Below are 7,500 nucleotides of genomic sequence, written 5' to 3'. Positions count from 1 at the left end.
GTGTATCGGTGCATGACGGTGTGTGTTACTGTGTGTGTATCGGTGCATGACGGTGTGTGTTACTGTGTGTATCGGTGCATGACGGTGTGTGTTACTGTGTGTGTATCGGTGCATGACGGTGTGTGTTACTGTGTGTGTATCGGTGCATGACGGTGTGTGTTACTGTGTGTGTATCGGTGCATGACGGTGTGTGTTACTGTGTGTTTCGGTGCATGACGGTGTGTGTTACTGTGTGTGTATCGGTGCATGACGGTGTGTGTTACTGTGTGTGTATCGGTGCATGACGGTGTGTGTTACTGTGTGTGTATCGGTGCATGACGGTGTGTGTTACTGTGTGTGTATCGGTGCATGACGGTGTGTGTTACTGTGTGTATCGGTGCATGACGGTGTGTGTTACTGTGTGTATCGATGCATGACGGTGTGTGTTACTGTGTGTGTTTCGGTGCATGACGGTGTGTGTTACTGTGTGTGTATCGGTGCACGACGGTGTGTGTTACTGTGTGTGTATCGGTGCACGACGGTGTGTGTTACTGTGTGTGTTTCGGTGCATGATGGTGTGTGTTACTGTGTGTGTATCGGTGCACGACGGTGTGTGTTACTGTGTGTGTTTCGGTGCATGACGGTGTGTGTTACTGTGTGTGTATCGGTGCATGACGGTGTGTGTTACTGTGTGTGTATCGGTGCATGACGGTGTGTGTTACTGTGTGTGTATCGGTGCATGACGGTGTGTGTTACTGTGTGTGTATCGGTGCATGACGGTGTGTGTTACTGTGTGTGTTTCGGTGCATGACGGTGTGTCTTTTGAGTGGACCGCTGAGTGTCAATCTGCCTTTTGACTCTGTAAAAGCACTATTGTGTATTTCTCCTGTTCTTTCTGCCCCTGATTTCCAGAAACCCTTTGAGTTGGAGGTGGATGCCAGTTCCGTGGGTGCAGGTGCTGTACTATTACAGGAACACGATGGTCTAGATCACCCCGTTTGGTACTTCTCTCGCAGATGGTCTAGATCACCCCGGTTTGGTACTTCTCTCGCAAATTCAACAGCTGTCAGTCAACGTTATTCCACTATCGAACAGGAGACTCTGGCGCTGTTGTTTGCCTTACCATTTATTGAGGTTTATGTTGGCTCCAGTGTGTTGCCTGTTGTGATGTACACAGACCACAACCCTTTAATTTTTTTTGAGCCACATGTACAACCACAACCAACGTCTCACGCGTTGGGGCGTTGGTTACACAGGGTTGTAATTTAGAAATTCATCATATAAAGGGTGCAGAAAACATGGTTGCGGATCCTCTGTCACGTGCCACGTGTCACGAAAAATAAAATAATAGAATGAGGGGTTGACAACTATGGGGGGGATGTGTTGGAAGTAAGTACTTGGTATTATAAAATATATATATATAAATGTAATGTTCTGATCATAAATTCAGGGGTTTACTCTTTTTTTGGGGGGGGGCGTGTTACGTGTGACATGTTTTTCTTTCTCCCAATCTTCCTTTGTAGTGTGTGTTTGGTTCAGAGTGGTTGTTCTGTTTTGTGTGTTCTGGTTATTACAGGTGTGCTGAGTTGCGGCTGACGATGGTGGGGCGTGGCTTCGGTCCGGAGTCCTGGCAGCTGTGGTTGAGTGACCGATTGGACTAGAGTTTATAAACTGTTTGTCGTGTGAGCTCGAGAGAAAGAGAGAGAGGGGGCACTTTTTGTTTGGCTGTTTGTCTGAGGACTTGGTTATTGGTTATTTTGATGTGTCTTTGTTTGTGTTCCACCCTACCTGGGTCCTGGAGAAGGGAAAGGTAGTTCTGCCCATGGGTGTACATTCCCACGTAGATAACCCACTGTTTTACACACTAGGTTAGCCGGGCGGGTGTCACCCCTGTATTTGTGGTAACAGGTAGGAAAGCTGGTTAAGGCTTAGAGTGTGTTAGGAAGGATTAGGTGTGTAGAAGAGGAGGGACCTTTTGTTAATTTTCATTACTTGGACCCCCGGTTCCCAAACATTCCCTTCTCTTACCTTCCCTGGTTTGTTTGATTGGTCTTTGCTTTATTACTGTTTCTTTATGGGTGTTATTATTTTGTTTAGTACTTTACTAAACGACCCCAGAGGGCTAACATTGAGTTCTGGTTGTTGTGTCTGGTTATTTTAGTTAATTACACCCCACATTTCTTCCCCATCCGTCTAGTTTACCTTGTGTGCACTGGCATTTACATCTCCTCCTCAGACGAACTACACCCGAGGGGAGAACGTAACCGTTACTGTGTGTGTATCGGTGCATGACGGTGTGTGTTACTGTGTGTGTATCGGTGCATGACGGTGTGTGTTACTGTGTGTGTTTCGGTGCATGACGGTGTGTGTTACTGTGTGTGTATCGGTGCATGACGGTGTGTGTTACTGTGTGTGTATCGGTGCATGACGGTGTGTGTTACTGTGTGTGTGTGCTGGTGATAATAGGGCTGTGAGAGAGCAGAGCAGAGTGTCCTGTCAGACTATGTGTCCTGTCAGTCACATAAGGAACCATCCTTACTCTGTGGTCTGTGGCTCACCGCAGCAAAAGACAACTACTTAATCATCTCTATCTTTATGCCTGTATAAACAGCACACACACTCGCACACACACCCAGCCTGTCTCCTCTTTCTGGTCTAAATACGTCATGTCATTCTAGACGTTGACGTCTCCTTATACTGTTCCCACAGCATGTGATCCAGTTTCTGCTGTTCTGCCTGCAGCTATGGCGCTCTCTCTGTCTCTGTCTCTGTCTCTCTGTCTCTGTCTCTGTCTCTGTCTCTGTGTCTCTGTCTCTCTCGATGTCTCTGTCTCTCTGTCTCTCTCTCTCTGTCTCTATCTCTGTCTCTGTGTCTCTCTCTCTCTCTCTCTCGCTGTCGCTCGCTCTCGCTGTCTCAACCTCTGAATGCTCAGCTATGAAAAGCCAGTGACCAGCAAGGTGCTTACCTGTTGTACCCTCAAAAACCACTGTTATTATTTGACCCTGCTGGTCATCTATGAAGGTTTGAACATCTTGGAGAAAAATCTGGCCTTAATGGCCATGTACTGTTATAATCTCCACCCAGCACAGCCAGAAGAGGACTGGCCACCCCTCATGCCTGGTTCCTCTCTAGGTTTCTTCCTAGGTTCCTGCCTTTCTAGGGAGTTTTTCCTAGCCACCGTGCTTCTACATCTGCATTGCTTGCTGTTTGGGGTTTTAGACTGTGTTTCTGTATAAGCACTTTGTGACAACTGCTGATGTAAAATAATTTGGATTGATGTGTGTGTGTGTGTTCCCACGTATAGCCATTCGCTGATTCAGCAGAGTGGTTACTATTGAGTCAAATCTTTTGTGTTTTGCTAAGCGCTCGCTAGCTAAACAATTATTATTGACTTTCACTTCCTCCTCTGTTCAGCTTTTGGGGATGGGATAAGGGGGGGTAGAAGGATTACTTTATCCTATCCCAGGTATTCCTTAAAGAGGTGGGGTTTCAAGTGTTTCCGGAAGGTGGTGAGTGACTCCGCTGTCCTGGCGTTGTGGGGGAGCTTGTTCCACCATTGGGGTGCCAGAGCAGCGAACAGTTTTGACTGGGCTGAGCGGGAACTGTGCTTCCGCAGATGTAGGGGGGCCAGCAGGCCAGAGGTGGATGAACGCAGTGCCCTCGTTTGGGTGTAGGGACTGATCAGAGCCTGAAGGTACGGAGGTGCCGTTCCCCACACAGCTCCATAGGCAAGCACCATGGTCTTGTAGCAGAAGTGAGCTTCAACTGGAAGCCAGTGGAGTGTGCGGAGGAGCGGGGTGACATGAGAGAACTTGGGAAGGTCGAACACCAGACGGGCTGCAGCGTTCTGGATAAGTTGTAGGGGTTTAATGGCACAGGTAGGGAGCCCAGCCAACAACGAGTTGCAGTAATCCAGACGGGAGATGACAAGTGCCTGGATTAGGACCTGTGAAGCTTCCTGTGTAAGGTTACAGACATTGACCCTTTCTCTCTCAGCTCATTCACCGTCAAGCCACCTCTGTCTGATCACAGCCAAATTACGCTGTTCCTCAAAAGAACAGACATGGAAACAACCACACATTCACAGTCCAGTGAGCTGTACAACATCAGAGACTCATCCAGATGGGCCCAAAACAGCACAGAAGAATACCCAGAAAGCAACCAGTAAACAAAACATCCAAACACTCTTAGATAACTTTCTGGATACCACATTCACTCACAGTAAAGAAGGCATCAATCTAGCAGTAAAAAACATCAACTATATATTCAGGCAAACGGCAAACGAAGCACAACTGAATTTGCTAAACAAAGAAGACCCCAGATGACATCATCAACTGGTTTGATGCAGATTGTAAAAAAAAAAAAAAAAAAACTTAGAACACTATCAAACCAAAAGCACAGAGACCCAGATAATGGTGAATTACGCCATCATTACTGTGAGACTTTAAAACTCTATAAACATAACATAACTCAGAACCAAAACAGCAGTACAGCAACAAGCAGCTGACACTAACTGAGGAGTCCATAAACACAAACAACTTCTGGCAAAATTTGACCCTAAGAAGTCCAGAGGCATTTGTGTGAACAGTAACCAGGGGAAGGTTTTCTGTAGTATTATACATGTCAGAGTTCTAAACTTCCTTGACAAGCACAATGTCTTGATTAAAAGCCAAATTGGATTTATACCAAAACATTGCATGACCGATCACATTGGTCCTCTGTAGCTCAGCTGGTAGAGCATGGCGCTTGTAACGCCCAGGGTAGTGGGTTCGATCCCCGGGACCACCCATACGTAAAAATGTATGCACACATGACTGTAAGTCGCTTTGGATAAAAGTGTCTGCTAAGTGGCATATTATTATTTACACCCTACACACCCTGATAGATAAACATGTCCACCAAAATAATACCAAAATGTACGCTTGCTTTTTTGACTTCCAAAAAGCATTTGATTCTATTTGGCATACAGGACTGTTCTACGAAGTTATTGAAAGTGGTGTAGGGGTAAAACGTATGACATAATTAAATCAATGTATACTGGCAATATGTGCACATCAAAATTGGCAAGAAAATAACATAATTCTTTAACCAGGGGCGGGGCCTTCGCCAGAGTTGCAATCTGAGCCCTGCACTCTTCAATATTTACATCAACGAATTGGCCACTATTCTAGAAAAATCCCCAGCCCCTGATGTTAGTCTCCACAATTCAGAGGTTAAATGCCTGCTCTTGGCAGATGACCTGTGCCTGCTGTCACCCACAGCACATGGCCTACAGCAGAGCCTGGACCTGCTAGAGCAGTACTGTCAGACCTGGGCCCTGGCAGTAAACCCACAGCACATGGCCTACAGCAGAGCCTGGACCTGCTAGAGCAGTACTGACAGACCTGGGCCCTGGCAGTAAACCCCAAAAAGACTCAAATAATGATTTTCCAGAGAAGATCTCAGGGAATTAGACCAAAGTTCTCAATTGGTATAAAAAATATATAGAGTACTGGACACACTACAATACTTAGATTTTAAAATAAACTCAACTGGACACCTTACTGATGCAGTGAATGAATTGAGAGAGAAAGCACGCAGGGCATTCTACGCCATTAAAAAACAAATTCAAATTGAAATACCTATTAGAATTTGGCTAAAACTAATTTAATATTTAATTGAACCAATTGCACTTTATGGCAGCGAGGTGTGGGGTCCACTTGCAAAACAAGATTTCACCAAATAGGACAAACACCCAATTGAAACCCTGCATGCAGAGTTCTGTAAGATTCTCCTACATGTCCAGAGGAAACAATGCATGCTGGGCAGAATTAGGCCAATGTCCACTAATAATAAAAACTCAAAAAATAGCAATTAAGTTTGGAAACATCTAGAATACAGAGACCCCCTCTCATATAATTACCAAGCCCTGCAATGCCAAGAGCTGAGCAGAGAAAAGAGTCCCCTCATCCAGCTGGTCCTGGGGCTGAGCTCACAAACCTGTTCTACTAACACACTGAAGCCTCAGGACCAGAACATCCAATCAATCAGAATAAACCAAATTACAACACAGTCAAAACAAAACTACATTGCTTCTTGGGAAACACAAGCACAAGCACAAACTAAAATGCAGTGCTATCTGGCACTAAATCGACCGTGGCTAACTACTTGACCATGGTTACTGATCAAAACCTTAGAAAAACCTTGACAAAGTACAGGCTCAGTGAGCACAGCCTTGCCATTGAGAAGGGTAGACACAGGAAAACCTGACTCCCTGTAGAGGAAAGGCTGTGCAACCAGTGCACCACAGCAGAACCTGAGACAGAGCTGCATTTCCTGACAAAATGTCAAAAATATAAACAATTAGAGAGTGTCATTTCTCCAAATTTGAAACAGTTTTTCAAAGACCTCTCTGATGAGAACAGGCTACCCTTCCTGTTGGGGGAGGACGCAGAGAGCTGTGGGTTAGCAGAGCACTACATCGCTGCCTGCCATAAGATGAGGGACAGTGTCTGACAGACCGACCAACCTGCACATGTCCTCTATATTGTTATTGTTCAATGGTTATTTTGGCCCTTGATTATTGTTGTTACTGTTGTCCCGTTGACAATCTTGATTATTACTATTTTAATTATGTTAATAGTGTAAATATCCAAAGTAAGCTTTGGCAATATGTACATTGTTACGTCATGCCAATAATGCGAATTGAATTGAGAGAGAGAGAGAGAGAGAGAGAGAGAGAGAGAGAGAGAGAGAGAGAGAGAGAGAGAGAGAGAGAGAGAGAGAGAGAGAGAGAGAGAGAGAGAGAGAGAGAGAGAGAGAGAGAGAGAGAGAGAGAGAGAGAGAGAGGGAGAGAGAGAGAGAGAGCAGCCTCACTGCTTTCAAAACAAAACCATAAACGTTACTGCTGTTGACTGAGACAACAGGTCTGTGTCCCAAATGGCACCCTATTCCCTTTGCAGTGCACTACTTTAGACCAGAGCCCATAGGGACTATAGAGGGAACAGGATGTATCCTGAGACACGGATGGGCTGGGAGAGAACGCCTAGTTGGTGTAAATGGGTTTTTTATCGATAGCATTATGTTTGACACTTCAGAGGTAGAAAACAGACAATTAGGAGAGGGGGGAGAGGGAGGGATGGGAAAGTATTTCTCCAGAGACACCTGCAACACTCTCTCATCTCCTTTCACCTCCTCTCATCTCCTCTCATCTCCTCTCATCTCCTCTCATCTCCTCTCACCTCTCTCATCTCCTCTCACCTCCTCTCATCTCCTCTCACCTCTCTCATCTCACACACAGCTGCCAGCACCTCTCTAAGTACACCTCATCTCACCCCAGAATCTCTCTCTCTCTCTCTCTCTCTCTCTCTCTCTCTCTCTCTCTCTCTCTCTCTCTCTCTCATTTCAATTTAAGGGGTGATAAATATATGATAAATACATGTGAATTAAACACTACAAAAATTAACAGTAAACATTACACTCAAGTTCAAAAAGAATAAAGACATGTCAAGTGTCATATTATGTCTATATACAGTGTTGTAA

General features: G+C 45.3%; 1 protein-coding gene across 2 annotated transcripts in view; it reads right to left on the bottom strand.

Annotated features, from left to right (window-relative positions):
• Positions 1-7,500, bottom strand: part of LOC121536418 (neuropilin-2) — a 282,808-nt gene that overhangs the window by 53,216 nt on the left and 222,092 nt on the right. The gene's annotated exons all lie outside the window — the stretch shown is intronic.

Source organism: Coregonus clupeaformis, chromosome 23 (assembly GCF_020615455.1).
Source record: "Coregonus clupeaformis isolate EN_2021a chromosome 23, ASM2061545v1, whole genome shotgun sequence".
Lineage (NCBI taxonomy): Eukaryota > Metazoa > Chordata > Actinopteri > Salmoniformes > Salmonidae > Coregonus > Coregonus clupeaformis.
This window is presented reverse-complemented; position numbering and strand designations above follow the sequence as displayed.